The sequence below is a fragment of the Argiope bruennichi genome, chromosome 7, assembly GCF_947563725.1.
Source record: "Argiope bruennichi chromosome 7, qqArgBrue1.1, whole genome shotgun sequence".
Classification (NCBI taxonomy): Eukaryota; Metazoa; Arthropoda; class Arachnida; order Araneae; family Araneidae; genus Argiope; species Argiope bruennichi.
Window position 1 is genome coordinate 98,173,082 of NC_079157.1, and position 23,540 is coordinate 98,196,621.

The 23,540-nt window shown below is 30.3% G+C and overlaps 1 long non-coding RNA gene across 1 annotated transcript in view; it reads right to left on the reverse strand.

Annotated features, from left to right (window-relative positions):
- Positions 1 to 23,540, reverse strand: part of LOC129976239 (uncharacterized) — a 61,846-nt gene that overhangs the window by 14,778 nt on the left and 23,528 nt on the right. The window contains exons 3-4 of the long non-coding RNA XR_008785105.1: positions 14,053 to 14,272; positions 1,118 to 1,176 (exon numbers count right to left, since the gene is read on the reverse strand). This is a non-coding gene — a long non-coding RNA (uncharacterized LOC129976239). The remainder of the gene's footprint in view (positions 1 to 1,117; positions 1,177 to 14,052; positions 14,273 to 23,540) is intronic.

The following is a 23,540-nucleotide window of genomic DNA, read 5'->3' on the forward strand; positions in this document are numbered from 1 at the left end:
TTAACGCAGATCATTTAAATCAGCACCGTTTTCGTAAACAAGCGATACTAAATAACAATGTCACAGAGGTGTCCATTTTTTTTTTTTTTTTGTTGACGATTTTAAGTTTCTGTTATAAGTCAAAATCACCAATATCACTGGAGTTGCGATATCATTTAGTTACCTGAAGAGTGAAGCAATCACTATGGTTCGATTCAATCCTTATGCTTCATTCTAACCGAAGATTTAAAAATGAGACGCGTGTTAGTTAAACTAAGCCTTGATTTTTAACCAAAAGAGGGTAAAAAAGACTATTGCACTTCTTCAATGAAAATGGTGAACACTTTTTGAGAATGCTGTTAACAGAGGGTGAATCTTGATTTATGGTTATAATTCATTAAGAATTGAACATTCAAAGAGATCAAGCGTATTTGGAACTGAACTTTCTCTACCATTACATGTACAATGATAACACAATAAACATACGTTTTTAAAAATTTACAAAGAGTGGCAAGAGCTACAGCATAGTATTTTTTTCCTCATCTGTTGGAGGGCACAATACCAATATATACCGGGATTCTCAAACTCTCGAATTCGAATTTTTTGACGATTACAATATTTTCTCTTTACTTCGTATATGAGAAAGCAAAACGCACTGTTTAATTTGACCAGCTGATAGTGTTGTACTGTCTGCTCTGTATTTTGTGCTGTTGTTATTGTTATTATTACAACTTTAAATATAATTAATCTTCCAAAAAATAAACGTTACGTACTTGTATGTATAAATGTAAATTAAAAAGATTTTTATGATTAATGCTTTGATAAAACTCGGAGCTTTAAAACAGTCTTATTTTATTGCATAATCTTTCGTATCATTTCATTCTTAAAAGGTGAAAATACTATTTTTAGAAGAAATTTTGTGACACCTCGGATTGCTAGAAAAATAAGAAATCTATCTCTTGCAATGTTTTGGGACACTTAAATGATTTCTGAGCCACAAAAAGTTTCAAAATCGGCATGAATACGGGACAAACACCGTCAGATTGTTCTTGTTTAAACGACGGCAAGGAAAAAAAAGAGAGGAATATTAAAGATTCATTGAAAGAAGGAATAATTCTTGAAAATGGTCATTACTTACCTTTTAATCTTACTCTTTGCTAATCCTGCCCCATGTGTCGAAGAATTTCAAAATCGGACCTGTAAAAGAAACAGAATTGTTTGCTTTGACTTTCTATTCAAAATATTCCATTTAGGTTTCAATACATTTGTTACAGTTAATAATTATTCATTTAAATGGGCCTCGAAGAACGAAAGGGAAAAATTCGTATGCTTAAAATAACATCAAAATAACATTTTTAAATTTCATTTTAAGTTTTGGTAACAAAGAAAGGTACTCATTGTACTAAATCAGTAAATACAATAAACAATACAAAAACTTTGGTTAATTTTTTTTTTTTTTTTTTTTTTTGTCAAAAGTCTACGAGCAACTTGTATGCCTGATCCTATTACCATGAAACAAAAATTATTTTCATCTCTCCATTTTGGGTAAATGCGACCCATTTCTAAACTTCATTCGAATATTTCAATTATATTTGCCAGTCATTGTTCGACCAGTTAGAACACATTTTTTGAAGATACCCTCCATATTACTAATGAAAAAATTGCTGCATTGATTTGATTTTAAATTGAACTTTTTTTAGCTTAGTGATAATTTTTTTACTTGTGTTTCGCGGTTTGTATTATTTTGATTTGCTTAAGCATAGTGAGAAATGCTTATATAAATTTATAGAATTTTTATGAATTAATATTTTTTTGAAAATGTTCTCAACGGCAATTTTTAAAACTCTTTCGAGCGATTGATATTTTCAATTCAAAATGATGCTGCAGGCCACAAGAGGGTTTTATAAATTATATTAATCTATATAGAAACACGTACTTATGCGTAAATATATACTTCAAAGCATATACATGAAAATATTCCCAATACGGGTTAAAAACCCAATCATTTATTTTTATCACAAATATGTGAGAGTATGACTCAACCGATTCTAAATTAAGTAGAATTTTACATCCATTCCCTTCCTGTAAAAGAAAAAAAAATGTCACCCACCCCTTCCTGATGCTAAAACGTATCGCGTTCAGGATTGTACTCTTAATGACCAGAGCACCAAATGGGAATTACAATACTTTTACAATTCTCTGAAACACTAGATAACATCCTCGTCAGTAAACATATATCCATATATGTCATCGGTAATCAACAAATACATAATGCTGCTTTTCAGCAAGTTCTGAAAAGATTTATCTCCCATTCGTTCAACGTTGCAAATATTCGATTAAGAAATTTTGGAATTCCTATCAAACAGCACTGGAATTAAAACATATTTTTCCTTCTATTTGAACTCATAGAGAGATTCCTCGATGGTCAAAATCAAGTTTCACGATGGTGACCTCAAACAAGCTTTATAACAGCGGCTCTGCTTACAGACGACGGCATTCAATGACATCTGGATTTTCAAGCTATGAAGTGAAATGCCTCAACAAAAATAGTAGTTGTGCCGAAAAGGTAGTAAAATGGAAATAATTTCATACTACCCATTTTACGTTCTCATAAATGAAATAGAGAAAGTATTGTAATCAAAATATTCAACCTCGAGATTTTGAGGAATTTCCTCGTTTTTGACCTCGAAAACCTATTTTTGACATTATGTATGTCTGCAACCAAGGTGACTCAAAAACGCTTTGGGCCAGAGGAATGACATTTGGTATACAGTCTTTACAGCAAAATTCTTTTAGAAGAAGTCTGTCAATCCATAAGTTCGAATATAAATTAACACGATTGTTACAAAACGAAGAGAGACAGATGGATTTAACATCAATAGAGTAGGTATCTATCAAATGTTGAGCCTACTCCAGCTAAAGATTGGTCACCTATTAGTAGTTTTTGAAACATGTTTGTGATAACTCAAACACGCGATTTAAATATATAAATTTGGTTCGTTATTTTGTGAATATAAGTGCTGTTCTCTGTCCAGTCGGTTGGGAAAAGATCGTCTAAAGCACAAATTCAATTTTCGGATGTTATTAACCGTATGCCGGGGATTAATCACCAAAAAATACTCACCATGGATCTCAAATTCAGTAAAAATGCTAATTCACGTGAAAGATTAGTATTTCGTATCTCTGCCTTACCTAAGGTCCACAATTTTTATTGCATGCGTGGTGGATAATTTTACTAGATTATGCAAGGAAGTTTCGATGAGAACCCGTCTCCCTCTTTTTTTTATTGTTTCCAAAATGATGTGCGATACTTATTGATACTTCGTCATACTCATGCAGATGTATATGACTCCCTTCCCTCAAAAATGAAGCGATACCAACAATTTCTTTTGAACTTTCGTAAACGCATTTTTAAAATTTGTTTAATTCTATTCTGTAAATTCTTCATCTGCAACAGAATTAATTCTCTGGCAAGTTAGATTTCTTACAAATGGTATTCAGAAATCCAACCAGTATAATTACCAACAGAGATTTGCCTCAACTGCTAAAGAATTCGGAACTTATTGCATTTTACAAAAAATGTATATCCATACATTGTCATTGGATTCCTCACAAGAAATGAGCAGATTGAACGAAATGCAGCGGATTTTAATAACAGTTATGTCGACGTTATCTCATGAAGATCAAACTAAAGGGTTCAAATCGGTGCCAACACAGAGTCTCGGAAAAAATAAAGGAGCCGAATATATTTATTCCGGTCTCGTTCATCGTACAGTTATTAAAAAAAAGGAATCATTCGAAAGGAATTAATGTAAATATTTTCGAATTAAAAATTTCATAAGTGTCCATCTATATTCTGAAATAAGAACAAATTAAAAAAACCCCAATGGTAACTACCATTTTATTCATTAAATTTCAAACTACATCAAAAATTCCTTTAAACCAAATTTCTTTCGTCTAAGTCTATTCTTTTCGAAATTATGAACTAAAAAAATATGACCCCACCATTTTGACATTTTAATGGTATGCTAATGCAATGCTTAACAAAATCATTGCTATTAAATCGTAATTAAATGTTTACAATACTGATTCGTCATGGTGTAAAAGGACAAAAAAATATTTTCAGTTTTGCAGGTTTAGTTACGAAAGAATATTTAAATTTGCTAATAATTCAAGCTAGCTAAAGATGTTCGGACCAAAGTATAGCCAACTAATTATTCATTAGCGCCGATATCTAATCAATATTGCGCCCTCTATCCTTTCCCTCTATGGATGAAAACAAGAGCTAACATTTCTTGGAGGGATGCTCGATATATGCAGAGCATGTGCAGCTCAGGACTGTAATCTTAATTACCAATGTGCCAGATGGGCAACATAATGCTCTTAAAAATCCGAATATTTAACTTATCTGTAATCTTTGAATAATGAACAAAGGCACGATTTTAACTCATCCATCGCTTTCCCAAATATTTACTAAATATTAGGTTAATATAATAAATTTGTGATTATGAACGATCATCGGTAATTATACATAATCACTAGATTAATATCATTTATTGTAAATACATGATTACAATTACATAGTTACTTTCAAATTTTCACACTTTTTCGAATTTCTCCATAAATGCTGGACGTATTTTTAAGTATCTTAAAATTACTATTATGTAAGAAATGTACAATTATGCCTACATTTCACCGTGAAGATTCCGCCATGTGGCATTCAGAGAAACAAGCAGTAATTGAGAATTATTTTGTTCACTCTGTTTAACAGAAATCAGATAATGGTGCGGATCATTCAGTAATGGTGGATACTGTGAGGCATGATTATACGCATTTTCGTGCAAACAGAGTAAACATTGGTGAATAAAATTTCTTTTTTCAAATCCTAAATTTTTCATAAGCTTTTAAGATTATAAAACGCAGAATTTTCAACCAAATTATATGAAACTTACAAAATGTGTATCAAAATATATTATAATCTACAGTGAATTACATAAAATGTCCTGGTCATACTAGACACTTTAAAAAATAAATTAGCAATAAACTATAAGCAAGAATGTGATGTTTGAATTTTTAAACCTTTCTTTGGCCTAGTTTTTTTCGTCCTTTCATCTGAGAACCTTTATTTTCATCAATTTTTCGAATATCAAGTAGTGTGAATCACACAATGTCGAATGTGGGGCAATGAAACGCCTTAAGCAGCCGCCGAACTTTAATGCGATTTTCCAAATTTTAATATTTGGAACGCCCTATCTAAAAAGGAAGTTATTAGCACTACCATATTGCATGTCGAAGTTTGTGAGCGATTGCCTCAACCAACATTTCCCTAATATGGATTGGTTCATCCATCCATTTTAAGATCCATTTCTGTATCCTCCTCGATTACGATATTCTATCCCATTTAGGTTTATCATCTAGGATTACGTCAAAGATTTCGCCAATAAGACTGCTTGATCGATATAGAGAAAGTCAAACAGGGAATTGGAACTGATATTTATTTCATAACTATTTGGATATTTTCAACTACATGGAAGAAAATAAAGAATAATGCTGGTGGCTCATAATACACCTAAGTATCTCATATTGAAATCTATTCACTTTTGTAAGTTCTACCCGGAAGTGATTAAATTTCATTCCTACTATTTTTATAATTTTCAAAATTTAATATCGTGAAATGCCTAATTGTTCTCAGATCTCCTCAATAAATATTCAAAATATGAGTATTTTAGAAAAAAAAATAACTACGCATGAGTGAATTATAGCATATATACCTTTTATAATTCCAAAGGCATATAGGACAATTTATAAAAAAATTCCATGTGAATGGCATTAAAATTCTCGTAATGCAGTAAAAAAATTCAATCGCTCTCTAAAGAGCAGCTAAAAGATGGGCTTTAAAACATACTTTTATTCTTTGAATTTGGAACAGTAATACCGAATTCTAACTAAGATTAAAAATATATTACACAAAACTTCTTCATACTTAATTTGTAAATACATAATAAAAAGTGCAATAATTTAAGTTCTCAAATAAAAAAATAATAATTATGTAATCCATTAATATTTGCAGAAATGGCAGATTTCCAACTAAGTGACTTCAATTATAATGCGATTGAAAACAAAAAATGCATGTTATTCTTGTAAAAGAAAACTAGGAACCTCTGTCCTTGATGTTAGGCCTTAGAGTCTAGCTCGAATACGACATTCTCTTTCACCTTACAAGTGTTTTATGGAAATGAGATCAAAACCCTGTGCAATGCAATCAAATTCCTAAAAAACATGAGAAAAAGAAAAGAAAAAAAAAAAACTTCAAATTGGATTTAGACTCCAACGCCCTATAGCCGTGTCAGGATTTCCAATTTTCTTTTAGAAGAACGGCATTCAATCCCAGTAGAATCATGCCCAAAATTAATGGACAGTCTTCCTCATACAGCAAAGAATTAGCGCACAAGTTAAACCTTCAAGTATCCCGTATGCTTTTAATTATATCTTAAATTAAGTTACTTAATGTTAGAAGTTCACTTTTTGCACAAATTTAAATTAATATATTAAGTCAAATTTAAATGTTATCTTAAGTCTGTTTCTTGCAAATATGAAGACATATTTAGTTTATATCTAAATATAGAATTTGAATCTCGTATGAAATTTGAAGATTTATTCGAAGATCCAAGTTTAAATAATATCACTTTACAGAAAAAGTCCATCTTTTAACTTAAGAGAGATGATGAAATTTAGATAACTGCAACGGCGATATCTTTTCAGAATGGTATGTTTTCAGCTGCAGTTTTTATGCAGTTGTCCATTATATTTGATTTTTGAAAGGGCAAATATGCTGTGTTTCACACATGCACAGTTAAAATGTATTTACAAAAAATAATTTGTCATTGAATATGTACAACATTCATTTTACGAGTTAATATAATGCTATAATTTTTTTCAAACTTTCTGCACATTTTTATATAATTTCATTGAAAATTCTGCATTTTATTTTAAAAGAAAACACTTGAGTAAATGTGAGATTAAAAAATAACCTTTATATCTTTCCGAATAAATAGGCTATTTCTAAGAATTCCAAATGTCTATTCATCATTAGCCGGCTCTGTACTTTCTCGAATGCGTATAGAGAAAGTATAATAATGGCCAAACAAAATTCGAATTGGATATTTTGATGAATCCCCATATTTTAGACCTTCCCGACTTTGAAAAACACGTTTTTGAAAAATGTCAGTACGCCCATCTGTCTGTGACAAATGTAACTCAAAAACGATTTAACCTAGATGAATGAAATTTGATATATGGTCATTATACCGAATTTGCAGTTTTCAATCAAATTTTTAGTAAAATCTGCTCAGAGGAAGTTTTAATATAATTTAGCACGATAATTACAAAACAAAGAGAGCAAAATAAATAAAATTTGGTATAGAGATTTAACATCTACAGTTTTGACAATTATCAAAGTTTGTGCCAAATCCAACAACGGGTTGACTGTCGATCTGTACTTTCAGAAACAAATTCGATCATTCAAAAACACAGTGACTTAAATATGTTAAATCTGGTACTTGATTTTATGATTACAAGTGCAGTTTTGTGTTCAACTTTTGTTCTAATCGGAAGCGAAATACTTATCTGAAAAACAAACTCGATTTTTGGACACTATTAAGCATGCCAGGGATTAATCGCAAAATAATTCTCCAAAGGCAACACGAGATTCAGTAAAAATACTAAATTAACGCCAAAAGTTAATATTTCGTAACTATTGCACGCCAATGTCACTTAAGGAGTTCTCTGGCATGGCAAGTGTATTAAAGAGTACGCGAGACAGTTTGGGGGAGACCACTCCAGATAGTTTAAGCAGCCGGTTCTCCGGAAGTACTGATTATATCGAATTTCGGTTCAGTTGTTTGGCTGCTTTATTCCTTTAATTTGTCAGATGTTAAAGCCCTATTATTCTAACTACTTGACTTGTGTTCTGTTTATTGCCTGCATGAATCTTTCTAATCCAGACTAATCCCATGATATCAATGCACTATTAGAAACGTAAATGTGCGATGAAGTGTAACTACTCTTTTATTCGTCTAGAAAGCCACATGGGTAATAAACTGTATCCTTTTTCTTTTTGATGCGAAGATGAAAAAAAAAAATTACGTGATTAAATACTTGATGAATCAATGAAAATTTAATTAGAAGATAGAAAGGCAATCGATTAAAAATTGATTTTAGATGTTAAGAAAAAAATAAAATTTATTAAAATTAATTTAAAAAATTAATTCAGGAAAAATTTGGCCTATTATTAAATTGATATTATAACTTTAAAATGGCGTACACTTCGTTTTTGTGCAATAATATTTTCAAAATTCATTGTGGAAAAAATTCCAAAATTCAGCTTAATTTCTAATAAATTAAGATATCAAACAAATCGCTCCGCGGTACACATTTCCATCTTCCTATATTATATATATCAAATTTAATATATACACATTCTCACCTTTATTGTTAGTACTAGAAATAGGATGCAATATTACTTTTGAAATTTTCAATTCATTATCTGCTTCCTGTGTTAAAAAAAAAAAAAAAAAAAAAAAAAAAAAAATTCTGTATCATCGAATTCTAGACGGTTGCTAAGGCTGATTGCACACGCAACGGATTTTTCTGGCGCGATTCATTCACAGTCACCGCCATAACAACCGTAATGTATTGAATTACATTAGAGCTTACACATTTGGCGGGAAAATAAAGGCAATTTTTCGTTAGCGGATGCTGTGCAGACGTTGGCTGCAGCTGGCGCCGACGATACTCTGATAGTCGCAGTCCCAAGTATTGGCGCACATAATCAAATCCAAGCATACACACATGGCGTTTTCTTAAGTCTAGAGTTGCTTTTTCATAGTGAGTTTTGCCTTCCTGCTTGAAACACTACTTTTCTTTTATCAATAGATTTTCATCTATTATGAACATGCGTGAGTTAAAATCGATAAGAAATTTTAATTGTTTTAATCCAAAAAAGGTCTTTTTTATGGGATTTTGAAGACAAACGTACCGGTTGGCATGAAATTTATATAGAAATTTGTAACGACTCTGATTTATTGGAAGAACAAGAGAAAAAGGATGTATAGGAAATCCATAATTTCTCATATGTGCTTACTAGATAATAGATGGAGGCATAAAAATTTTCTAATTTTGAGAGTCTAGGAATGACAGTAGTAACAATATCTAGTTCTAAAGAATTTTATTTACATTGCACTATTGTTTCTGGATTTAATTATCAATTATTTTTATTTCTGAGCTGACTATTATTAACAAACTTTTTTTTGTAAAAATAAACAGTATTGGAAAACTAGTAACGATATTACGTTCATCAACATGTTTTATTATGCTTTTAACTTATATCTAATAATCAGAAATATTTTATAAGTAAATAAAATTAATGTGAAGAAGACTTTTTTTTTGTAATACTTATTTCAAATTAGAAAGCTGCATATTTTAAAATTATATGTCGCTAATATAATGGTGATCAGAATACTTTTATATTGTAGATGTATGCTAGGATATCATGCTTGCATTTGAAAAAAAAATTTCTACATAGAATGTGTTTTATATTGTTTGCTTTAAACCCTTCTCTTGCAAATATCTTCCAATGATATAATTGACATTGTATCCTCAATCATATCTATCTCTACCACTAATAAAATTATGAAGAATTATACAGGCTTTAATCATATGCACAAATTGTGGTAGAACATTAAAAGGGTGATGGAATATTCTTCATTTATTGCTGAGTATCAAATTAGCTATCATCTATCATCTTGCTTGAAAAATTGATTGTTGAATATTTTCTTTTAGACTGTCAAATTTTTTTCAGCATATGGCCTTAGCAAATTTTTATGCAGCCCAAATGCTGCATCACAAAGAAAAAAAGTACGGAACTTCTGGATTTTCTATGCCTGGCAAGCACAAAATGAAACGGTATTTACTGCTGTCAAATGCTCATCAGTACAACGGAATGGTAATTTAATTATATAATTAATAGTATATTAATTTCTAATTGTATATTTATATGTATAAAACATATCTAAGGTCCTGTTCGTATTTGTATGTTTTTATGGAATTGCATCAATAAACAAAGTTACCTTCAAACTTACTCCAACTTATATATTTCAAAAGTTATTGCCAAAATTTCCACATGCTGAATGGAATTCTTCAATTTGGTATCTTTTTTATCCGCCAATACCACTTTCTTTTGCCTCAAACCTTCAAATAACGAAAATATCTTCTAACTCCTCTAACTTTTTCATAAATTCAATAAATCCAATTAAGTCAATTTTTTGTCCTTTTCCTCTTCATTCGATGATAAAATACAATAAAGATAGAAACTGCTCTCTATTTATTTCAAATTACACATAATAACTTAGATAGCACGGTTCAAGTGAATTTCTTTGCTAATGAAATGACACCGACTCTTAAGACGACGAAGGAAATTTTACCGCCGTGTGTGTAAACCTTCGATTTCTGCGAGTGATAACGATAAAATATCCGCAGAGGAAAAAAATGCTGTGTGTGCAATCAGCCTAACTACTTTCGTGTTCGAATGTTTACAATAAACGTAGAGTCAATATATTTCTTATAGAATGGATGTGCAAAGGTAGTTAGTTCTGCTTTACAGAAATTCGAAAAAGTTTTAATATATTCAAAAACGACTGGATACTTTAATCACATTCGGATTAGAGATTGAGGAATTTCCAAGTTTTGAACCTCGCTAACTTCAAAGAACACATTTTTGGAAAATGTCTGTCTGTCCATCTGTGAAAAAGTAACTCGAAAATGCTTTGTATTAAATGATGAAATTTGGTATATATGTTTTACACTCATTTGTGGATTTCTATCAAATTTTGTGCAAAATTTGTTTCAGAGCAAGTCTATGTCAAATATAAATTAGCAAGATAACAAGATAAATAAAATCTGTTAAACAGATTTAAATTTTATGCAGTAGACATTATTCAGAATTTATGTCAAATCCAACGAAGGCTTCATTATCTGTCGGTCTGTATTTTCAGAAACACGCAAATACAATGATTTAAATACATAAAATTCGGTGTGTTATTTTATGGCTGCAGTTGTGTTGTGTGTCAAATTTTCATATCAATCGACTGGGGGGGGGCGATGCGTCTACAGAAATTCACCTTCATTAAAGTGTTGAAGGCGGCCACTCCCATTGCTTTACGACATTAAAGCTCTTAAGAATTATATTAATTTAAATATAAAATAGTATATAGAAAAAAAAATATTTTTGGAAAAAATATAAAAAAAGCAAGATTTTTGTTAGAACCACTTCTTTATTTCTACACATTAAAAAGGTTTAAGTAGTTCATATAAAGGCTATTACACTATACATAAGTGGCAACTTATATATGAAATATACTAGATACATGTCATTTAGGATGCAACCTCCATAAAAAAAATAATGATTTATGTCAAACTTTGGACTTAATCGGAAAACGGAAGAAGGTTTTATACCAAAATATATACTTAATTCTCGTCACTCATGGACGAAACTAAACACGATGTAGGTTACATTGAGGGAAAGTTACAAGAACATTTCCACCGGTTGTATTAAGTAAACTATTTCTCAGAACATCCGAGCTTCATCCATATTGACATATTATAACGTTCATCATTTTGCTGTGCATTTACACTACGATACTTACTGAGTTCTAATCTTTTAATAAAAAGAAATGTCTACAATATCTTACGCTAGGTTAAACGTTTTATACTTTGACGTTAAAGAAAAACCCATCTCTAAAAGTTAATATTAAGTTCATGAAACAATTCCAAAAATGTGTTTTTCGCGCTCAGAGCCGATGAAGTGTGGCGATTCGTCAAAACGTCGAATTCAAATTTTTGACAATACAGTACTTTTCCTTTGTATATATGCTTTTTATACAAGAAATTAAAAACAGTTAAAAATATGATATGAAAATTTGGCTCTACATAAATAGAATCTGCATTCAAATTTTTTCTCAACTGCTTCAAAGCGCTGATCCTCTTGATAAAACCTCTATAAAATTTAGTGTTTTTAAAAATGTATTTTTGAGCTCGGGGTGATTGGAAACGTGGGGATTCGTCAGAGTCTCTCAACTTGAATATTTTGCCTCTTGCAATACTTTCTCTGTATTTCAGTATACAAGAAAGTAAAAATTCTAACTTTAGCATATAAAGAAGTGAAATGAAGTTTTGGCTACAAAATTCCATCTTATATATATTATTACTCAATTTTAGCAATTGAGCAAAAACGTCTCTTTTGAAGAATTCATTTCAAGTACTACACTTCTTTTTACTGTTTACTGTTCAGATTTTGTTACCACTGTTTTCATTATAGGGTTCTTTGAAGCATATACAATAACACACGTGTCCTAATTTCCTCCAAGACAAAATAGTGTTGGCTCACAAAAATACTAATTTATTTAACCCTTTGAATTCCAAAAGTAGCGACATTATTATATAAATGTGGATATAAAGTTTCCTTTTAGTACTTAGATATCTGAAAAAAAGTTGCAAATTTTCTATAAATCCTAAAAAATTAAGTGGAAGTTTTTTTCTATTGTAAGGCTTATATAATAATCATTATCTAGCAAGAATGTGAAAACAATGCATCTTGCACAGTGACATTCAGAATTGATATAAGAGTGTTAAGGGTTCCATATTACTTTAACACAGGTACAGGACTGGCTGAAAGCTAGGACATAGCAGTGATGTGACACAGGGGGAATTCTTAAATTCGTAGATTAAAAATAACCCGACAGTCACTCCTTTGACGGAAACAGTTTAAAATTTGATGCATATCTTTAACTATACACACTGATGCATTGAACTGCTATTTTGGAAATATGTAGCAAACACAAGCAATGTAAATTTTGACCGGTAAGAGAAGGTAAATTTTTTTCTAACAAAAATTTAATAGCATGCAGGATTTTTGGAAAGTTATTGAAATATCGATAAATGGAAAAGAAAAAAAAATTGTTACGCATTCCAAAACTGATATTTTAATATATGTAAAATCGGTTTCACCTATTGTTCCTGTCCCCAATGCCGATTCGTTTCGAACGGTGGGCTCATTTTTTTGTTTTATTTTTAGGAAAAAAATTTATCATTTTTAAGATAAATATTCGGAATAAAGAGATATTTTATACATACCATTAAGTTATAAGACTTGAATGTTTTCAAATTATCAGTCTTTCCGCAGATTAATACAAATACCAATGCCCATAAGAGTTATGAAAAAACATGAGCAACTCATATTTCCAGGAAAATCTTTTTTATGCTTGTATGGAATTCTGATTTTCAGTTAGGGTTGGGGGGGGGAAGGGTTAAAATTATTATATATTAAGAGAGGTAAGCACACATTTCCTCTGCGTTTTCCCCAGGATACTGAAAGTGTCGAGCGGCCCGTTGCGTTAAATCTTTAGATGAATGTAAATATTAAACAAAATCAGATCAATTAATACACTGAATCAATGCGAGAATTGCGATTCTCAATATATTTTGTAAAACTAAAATGGCTTATTTACAAATAATTTGATACATAATTTTTATATAACTAACAGAAATAAAATGGACTCTCCTACAACGAGGGGTGATATGAGAATTTCCATCATAATCATATCAAATGGAGTATTCAGGGGAAATAATCATGTATTCTTTACCTTTTTCTGAACTGGCATCCGATGTCTAAATGTTAAATTATGTCAGTATGTGGTGAAATGAATACCAGTTAAGCATAACTCAGTTATCAATTTGTATTTGCGCCTATTGCTATGGGATAAACTGTCAGTTTTAGTGTTCATAATATATAACTACATAAATTTGCTTCATAAAAAAAAAGAAAATTATGTAATTGCTAATATTACGCTTAATACAGATTTTTTTTTGAGATTTATGAAATATAGACAAAATTTATTTAATGATTTATGTGATCAAAATTATACAGAGATGTGTCATAGGAGATTCCACTGTGTAAGAGAAACCATCAGTAATTGCTAAAGAAAATAATTTTCAATTAATAAATGAAAATTTATTTACCTTCCAACTATATCCATTCCATTTGCAGCTGAAAAAACGGTTCTTCCAATCATCCAGTAGAGAAGGGTTCCAGAGTTGATGCGATATCAATAAATATTTCAGAAATATCTTTGGTTGCACGAAGTTTTCCATGAAAAGGCTGTGTATTTACTGGATACACTTTTTATTGAGCGCTCTTGGGTTAGTCTGAATTCTCTAATAGGTGAAATAACCTTTGTAACTTGCAGCATCAGCAACGGAATTGCCATTTTGGAAGAGAAAAAAATAAATAAAAATAATAACTTCTGTATTTATATTAGTTATATAAAATCAAGATAATAAATCAAAAATAGGTAAAAATTTAGATTTATCAACATTTTAGCGTGGCATGAGAGATTTGTTACAAATCATCTCACTGTAAATCCTAAAACAAATTTCCAAGTTAAATTGGTATCACATTCTAGGTAAACAACATTCTATGCAATTTTTGAACATTCCCTTTCAGACAAATAGCAAGGGTGACATATTAAAATTATGAAAATTTAAATAATACTCGAGGTAAGCAATTTTTACTAAATCTACTGCGAGAGGTCAAATAAAAATTTTCCAAAGCATTTCTAATTTATTGGAGAAATGTTGATACCTTTAACGTTAAAAGAGATTGGTGTTCATGATTTTATTACGTTTAGTTGTACAAGTAAGTTTTCTTTCCATATCACATGGATCGCCGAAGAATTTCATATAAAATGTTAAAGAATGGCTATTGCTTTCAAAGCTTAGTTTGTAAGGATATATAAACATGATGAGTATTTTATTATTTTGGTATATTTATTAACAAAGTAAAAAAAATACACCAAAAAATATAATTTGTGGATAGATGTGTCAAATTTTAGTCAAGGGTAGGGCTGTATCCATACGCATGTAAATACAGATTTCTAAACTACAATGAGCTAGGTGAATAAAATTTAGTACACAGTTTTTACATTAAACATAACAATTTGTAACAAATTTTCAGTACCGAAAAATTATCTCTCCTAATAATAAAAATCGATGAATCAACAATGTGATCAATTGTATCATTTAAGAGCTAAGTATCGGCATGCTTTATCTATTCCTTAAACGTTATCTTATTTATAAATAACGAATGATGTCAATATGCGATGAAATGAACATCAATTAAGCATAACTCGGAATTCAATTTTGAAATGAAAACTAAATTCTCAAAATAATATTTCTGAAAATCAACTATTCTGCTTAACAGGCCGGACTGCAAAAATATCTTTGTTTCATAAATAATATTTTTAGAAAATTATGGATATTTTCATTTGAAACAATTATTTATTAATTATAAAATTTTAAAATGTTTAATTAAAAAAAGCTGTATTCTGTACATGGGCCACTTCTGAATTCTATGAATCATTTCACAAAACAATTGCTTTAACAAAAATATATGTAAAATAAAATTCTAAATCCATAAATTACAATTTTACTTACCATTGGAATTATTCCCCAATATTTGTATCTGAGAAATTTATTATAAATGTTTAATGTAAATGTTTATTTTTAAGACCTTATTGCTTCTTAAGTTTATCGTAAGTCCTATTTTTATATGCTCGTCCTTATTTTATACTTTCTTAAAAGGCCGGCTTTATAAGAATGCTTTTTAAAAAAATCACGTTGTATGGCAAATTTATTTACAAAAAAACTACAACGTAGATAAATTTTCCTCTGTCCTATAATTGTAATCATTTTAAACGCGATATGTTAACCTCATTGTAAGAAATTCTACTTTACAACATTGAAAAAAAAATTTACAAAAATCTTAACAATTCCAGTTCAAGCATTTATAAAGAAATCATATTCTAACTATACATATGCAAAAGTTAGTTTTTAACGCATTTACCGAACTGTGCATGTACAATACTGACAGATTCCACCCTTCCGATCAACGTCTCGATTCGACTTCTGACTCAGCATCGTCACTTGTCGTTCTTCATGCGTTTCGTGGTATTCAGCGACACGACATTCCTGTGACAAGAAACTAATCTCGCAGTGTTCGGCAGACCGCAGCTTCTGCTCTTACATCTTCACTTGCCAAATACATGTGATGAATATATTTATTCTGTACACTGGTAAAATACAGTCGGTGATAAGAACTGAAGAGTAAAAATTGTAAATGACCCCAAATTCAAACAAAGTTTTTCACGTTAGTGTAAAACGAGCAATACTCTTTTATGGGCATTTTTCTCATGCGTTAAACGTGCAAGTACCAGACAATTTTCCATGCCAGCGCCAGTGACACTGGGACGACATCAACGATAAGCTACCACTCATGTATTATAATACTTATTACAAATGGAATATCTTTCTGAATGATATTACATGGTTTGAAATATTCCATCCAATAAACTTAGGTTTTGCTAATGAAAGAAATCATTTTTATGTACTTCCGCTAATACGGCAGTTTATTCATTTGGCACATTCTGTTACTTTATTTTGTAAATCAACGAGATTGAGCGGTGGCATTTTTTATATTGTTTAATAACAATTACCTGCATGAAGATCGTCATTTTGAAGAGTCACAGTGCCTATCTCGAAATGGACTTCGAAATTCTGAATCAAGATTAGATAACAAAGATATCAACTTTGCTAGAACTATTTTTTAAACTTCCTCTTCAAGCCAGTGGATCATGCATACTGAACATCAGGATCACATACACAATGTATCTCTGATGGCTTCAAACCTTGAACTGAAACTTTAATTCCAAAATCGATGCTTTCTTAAAAAATCATCGTGCTCACTTCCCTTCCTTTTTTAAGATGGAAGTGACAGAGTTAATAGCAGTAGCGGGAATTTCGAAATCGACAATGAAGGGTTACATGTGATACAGATATCTTCTTTAAATTTATAGATTGTGCTCATTTCAGTGATTTTTGAAAACATTTAACTTCCCGTATCCTTACGTCCCGAAAGAAATATACATAGAAGATTTCTTTTTCGTCAAACTGAGAAATAGATTATACGCGAACCCATTTAAGGCAGCGTAATAAGTAAGGCAATAATGTGTCACTTTTTACTGCACTATGAAGTTGAGTTGAGTTGACTAACCGAGCCACATCTCAAAATATGCTGCTAGCCTTATTCCACACAGAGGTTCACTAAGCAAGCAACTGACATATATCACCGGGCAGCGCTGCACACGGCATTTTTTCATTCTCTGTTAATGATTTTATAAATTTGCTAATATTAATCGCATGCATACTTTATTTTATTTTCCTTAAATAATAAAATTATATATTTAATGCTCATGGAATATATGGCTCCTGCAGAAAACTACCACAACAGCATATTTGGAGTTTTTTGGCTTCTGCAAGCGAAAAGACACAAAATAATTTAGACCTGAGCCCAAAAAATGTCGCCAAGATCTGCATCAACTAGAGTACAAACCTAACGCTACAAATTTCTTTTTTTTTTCTTCTTTTTTTCAAGGGGTGGGGGAGGGCGTTAATGGTGTAAAGGATTTCGTGATAAGGACTCTTCGACCTCGAAGTCGATATCTTACCTGTAGGCAGGACATCGCGACTCGGAAATCTAATGAGAGAAGGCAGACAAGAACAAAGAAAAGATTACGCCCAAGATGCCATTTACCCTCCTCTACGCAACAGACTATTACAGAAAAATATACGTTTGGAATTATTTAATAGATAACTGTAACTTGTTTTAGTGCTTGATAAAGTTCTTTGCTTTGAATTCAAGGAAAATATTACATGATATTGAATCTCATATGGCACTGTAATTCAGCTCCAACAAAAGCTGCTTTATGGGGTACCAAAATAAAATGTTTATCTATTTGAAATTGTTGTAGAGAACTCTCTTACACTTCGTCCAGTGCTTAAACTTTCTCACTACGCCAGTTATTGTAATATAAGATTTCAGTATTTTAAGGGGACGAGGAAGAAATTTGTTACAAGGTGTAAATAGGGTATGAGGAAACCTGTCCTTAAAACTAGAATAAGCAAACTTTAAAAAAATTCAAACTGCAGTCCTTTTACGAAACCAACGGCCTCCCTTTCAAAGACGGAATAATTCCCTTTATTTCCCTCAAAAAGACTAGATGTAGTCAGCTATTATCTTCTCGCCGCTCGCTGCTCAATCGTTTAGATTCATTCACATTTTTGAAACAATTTTGATTTTTTCCCCCAAGTTTTGGCAGCAAAACAGAATTCGACAAAATAGAAAAAAAATTATAAGAAAGGAAAGCAGTTTGGTCTCACACGGAATTTTTATTCTTCCTTTCTATAATGTAAAGGAGAAGAAACGGGTATGTTTTTAAAACACTCAATCGTTGTTCCTGCTTCAATGGAGTAAATTGGTTTAATCGATGTTATTGATTCTCCCCAAAGTTAGTCAGAGGTTTGTTGGAATGCATTCTTTTGAGTAAGAATGAAGACGGATCTACAGTTTGATTTCCACCAGAGAAGAAAGACCAATCAATAGTTTTTTTTTTTTTAAATTGCGCTGTTCTTTTGAGTATTGTAATATTTGATGCCCTCTCACCAGAGAAAGATCAGCCAGTGATCATTGATCAACAGGAAATATTCACCGTAGGTAAGTAAAAGGAATTTTGGCAAAGTTTTGAAAGTCTTCATTAGGTCTTGTGAAGGATAAATTTTTGAAACCTGCAAATCTTTCATTTTCTCTGATGATAACTCCTTAGCTTAAATTTTTTAATAAATCCAATATTCAAGACTTCGAATTATTTTTACAAAGTTTTTATTTATTTATTTAAATCTGATTAGCTGCAAATATATATTCATAAAGACACATTTTTGTCCAAGCTCGTTTAAAATTCTCAGTCACGAATCACGATTAACTTTGCCACGATGCTACAAGGGATAATAGTTTTAATAGCAAAAACTAGCTTAAACGCATCTTACTTAGGTTTATTATATCTTATAGCTGAAACTTTAAAATGTTTTTTTCAAATGTTGCTTTGTTTCGAATAAAACGGAGCAGCTTTGAATGAAATGGTATATCCATTTATAAACATTTTGCTTGATGAAAGGCGTGTTTCCCGTCGATTTATCCGAGTCCACTACAAATCAAACATTACTTTTACGATAATGTATCTGCCTATACATGCTTGTAACTTAAAATAAAAAAGTAAAGAGTTTCCATTCACATCAATAAAGACAAGAAGGAAAACTCGTTTACTTTCCTTAAGGTATACAGCACTCGAGAATAATAAAAAGAAGAATTAAAAGACATTTTCAATTGTCGCTATGTATATACAGTTGAATACTTGCTAAACAAATAAAATCAATGTTTAATATCATCAGACAAATGATCGTCAGTTATTCAACAAGCTAAAACCGAACTAATATTGTAGAATTACAAAATAGTTTCAAGAAATAGAAACTAGTGTGCATTGAACGATCCTTCAAAAATTTTAAGTAAATTTGAGTCTATATCGATTGCAAACCAGTTAACTTTTACCAGCAGATTGTATGCGAATACTATTCCTTTGTATCGCCTATTTGAAGGATGGGCCACGAGGTTCTTGAAACCGAAGTTCCTAACTAGGGACATAACAGATGATATGAATATTGATAAGACACTGAGATTACTTATGAAGTGGTTGCACATTTTGAAAATGTCGATACGGAGAGCAGTTAGATAATTGTTGATAATATTTCGAAAGAGAGAAAAGAAAATATATTTATAAATATAATAAGGAAAGAGAATTTTATATAAGGTATTTTTCGGCAAAAACAATCCAGAGTCCTCTCGGTGTGGTAAAGCAAAAAAATTTATTAAACACAGATGAGATGACGAGGTTGCTAGGCGCTTTTCGGAAGTATAAAGTCATATAGTTTTATTTCTTTCATGACAATGTTGTCGCTTCTGTTGAATTTATCAAAAAAATCTTATTATCCATTCCTGTTGCACGCCCTGAGAAAGACAAGGATAGGAAATATTAAAATTTACAATTTTTCTCCACCATATGCACCTTTCAAAAGAAGAAAGAGGCGAAGTATTTCACTGTATTTCAGAAAAATTCGCGTTTTAAAAGGATATTTTGAAACGGTTTTCTCAAGATTATTTATAACAAACGGATGGAAAAACGTTTATTTCGAAAATTCATTTATGATGAGATTTCAGAATTATGACGACCTATAAAAAATGGTAGAATCCGATTGTGCTGTTTTTGACTAAATTTTAATCATACTGCCAATCGATGCCAGTTATATTATTCTTCAGAAAATTTTAAATCTCTTCTGATTAGTGTATTTTAATAGTTAACTTACAAGAGAAAATTCCATATACATGCTAAAATTAAATAATTACTCACAGAAAATAAAAGGGAGATGATTTCTTAAATAGTGCAATTATTCCTCAGCTTTCAGCGTTGGCTATCTTTGCAATGACATTATTTTATAATGTCAGAAGTAAATTATTTCATTATCGATACTGGAGAAAACTAAAGATAACTGAATCGTTATTTTCATTTCACTATATTTCTCAAAAGCTTCCTATCTTAAGTTAATAATATAACTGAAGTATGAAAACACTCAGTCATTAATTTTCTAAAAAAGATTTATATCCTAAATTAACGCTACTAGAAAATTGTATTTGGAGAAAGTTAATAACGAAATAATCCTTTTATTCATGTGAGTCGAATATTGCTTTATATAAATATTAAATATCAGATAAAATGAAAATTTTTTTAAGTACTGGAAATGTATCTTAATGAATTGAACTGACTTTGGGTCAATTCAAGTACATTTGCATGTAGTTATTTATCTGATGAAGCATATAAATTATATATACGACGCAGTTCCCTAATATTGTTCTTTATTCTTTTCCCCAGCCCTAAAACGAAAAAAGAATTCCAACTTTATATGAAGTTATTCATGAACACGGTCATTTTCCCTTTTTATGGTTATTAGTAGAAAAAAAATATACTTAATTGTATTTTCAGCAAGTATATATTTGAATAAGGGACAGATTGAAGCAGATTATTTTGGAAATATTTCTTATACTTTAATGAAAAGAATGCAGGGCAAAACAAAAAGATTTACGTTTGAAAATTTTCAGCTAACAGCTTCATTGATTTTGGGTACAATTCGCAGTATATTTGTATACTGCTTTCATATTTCGACTAAATTTTCTTGTGAAAACAAAGAAACTAAGAATAATTTATTGTTTACCCCTTTTTTAAAAAGAAAAAGACTGTTTAAATATCTCTTTAATTAGATAAAACGCAGTTTTGTACTATTGCATTTCTGCATCCTATGAGCATTGCCTTTGTCTTTGAAAATCATCAATAAAAAATTTAAGGATTGGTATCTGATGTTGTAGAAATGATTTACTGTATCATTCATTTTTAATGACTTTTAATTAAGAAAGTAAATAAATTGCCTCACTTGTTACTCCTGCACTCTTTACTTTTGTTCATTTACATCTACAGAATTGGGTCTTGAAAATAAAGTATATATGCATGAAGTTAAAACTCAGATTTTGGAAAATTATTTTAATATTTAGAAACAAGAAATTTACTTATCAAGCAATATTTTTGAAATAGTTTTTATTTGTTCATCTTTCAATGAAATCGTTATTTTCAAATTTTTGACATAACATAGGCGACTCTGAAGTGGAAAAAAATGTTATACAACCCATTTCTAAAATATATGGAAATGAATTTTCTGAAACAATTTCAAGCATTGTAATGGGGGAAGAGGATTTCACGTATTGTTAACACTCAAAATATATGAAAAGTGAGGCTAGAGAAAAATGAAATTTTTCAACTATTTTTTCTTTATGTGAAGGTAAACAGTTTTTTTTTTTTTTAGCTCAAAAATGTAAAAGTACTGCCACATTTAAATATTATGAAGATAAATTAATTAATTGAAGTAATATAAAGCTGGGATACTGCAGTTTAGTTGTGTTAATGACAGAAAACTTCGAGACAATGTAGTTTCATTGAAAATTGACATTCGCACCTTCAAACGATACTCCTTATCGCAGTTGCTTATCGTTGCAATTTTGTTGCATAAACGAATAAGTGATTTCATCAGTATAAAGCGATTTCATAAGTAATGCATGAGATCTAAATTGTTATATTATCAATTTTATTAATATATGTGATTATCGCAAATTTTTGAAAAGTTTTTACTCTATATTTAAAAATTGTGAAAATGCACTTTATCTTATTGATAACAATTCCAGTCTAAAGTTCATGGTGTGAAAGCGTTTTTAGAAACAAGGAACCGGTTTACAATTTCAAATACATTTTGAATCCTCAAAATTCACTATTCAAAGAACACAAAAATCCTGGTTTAAAAATTTATATGAATAATTTGTTAAATTTACCTATAATGTTGAATTGTTGAGCATTGATTTTCAGGAAAAAAGATAATATAAACAGTCATGAATTATCTCAAAGAAGTAATAAAATAAATACATTGAGCACCTCTTTCCAAAACGAAAAGCTGTCTTCGAAATTTCCAACAAAACTGCGTATAATAAAGTATATTTAGAAAGCAAAATCAGCAGAAATGGTCTTCTTAAAAGCTTCTCCCATACTCATTAATAAAGGTGTTATTCCAGAGAACGTCCTCTGTGGCATTCGTATACAAAATGTATTACAGATTAACCTTCGGCGTGGAATTTAATTTTTGTTTGAATCTATCGTGTGATCCTTGGAGAGGTTTTTAAAAATTCATCCCTAGCTTACAGTTAATAGATAGTAAGTATATGAAAATCGAATTTGGTTTTTTTCCCAACGGATTGAAAGAAAAATTTAACACAGAGCTACACATACAAAAAACCACATGACAAATTTGATATATTTAAGATCATACAGATCGACATACGGTCAATCCCTTGATGGGTCAAACTCAAAATTGACATATGTTAAATCTGTACCGAATTTAATCTATCTAGATCTTTTCGTTTTGTAATTATCAGGATAATTTATAATCATCCAGTGAACTTACAAACTGCCATTGAATAGTTTTCCTTAAAATTTGATTGAAATCTAGAAATATGGCATGAAGACCGCATACTAAATTTCATCCGTCTAGCTAAAAGTGTTTGAGGTTTCTTTGTCTGAAATAAGCATAATGCCGAAAATCTGTTTTTCAAATTCGGAGAGGTCTAAAACATGGAGATTCAACAAAATTTCAAGTTCAAATTTTTTGGTGATTACAATACTTTCTCTACTTCATATAAGTAAAACTACAAATCTAGATACTAATTATTTCTTCGCTAGAATATCCTAAAAATATACTTCTCATTGATTGTACTGAATTTTAAATATATTTTTTCCACAGCTTTATTTTCGTACCATAAAATTAGGGAGCAATTGCATAATTTAAGCTTTTTCCAATCTAATTTAACTAATTCATATGATAATTGAGTTTCAAATGCTAACCAACTGATTTAAGCAGCAACAATTATTTTATGGAGAAATATTATTACTAACGTTATTAACTAAATAACGTTT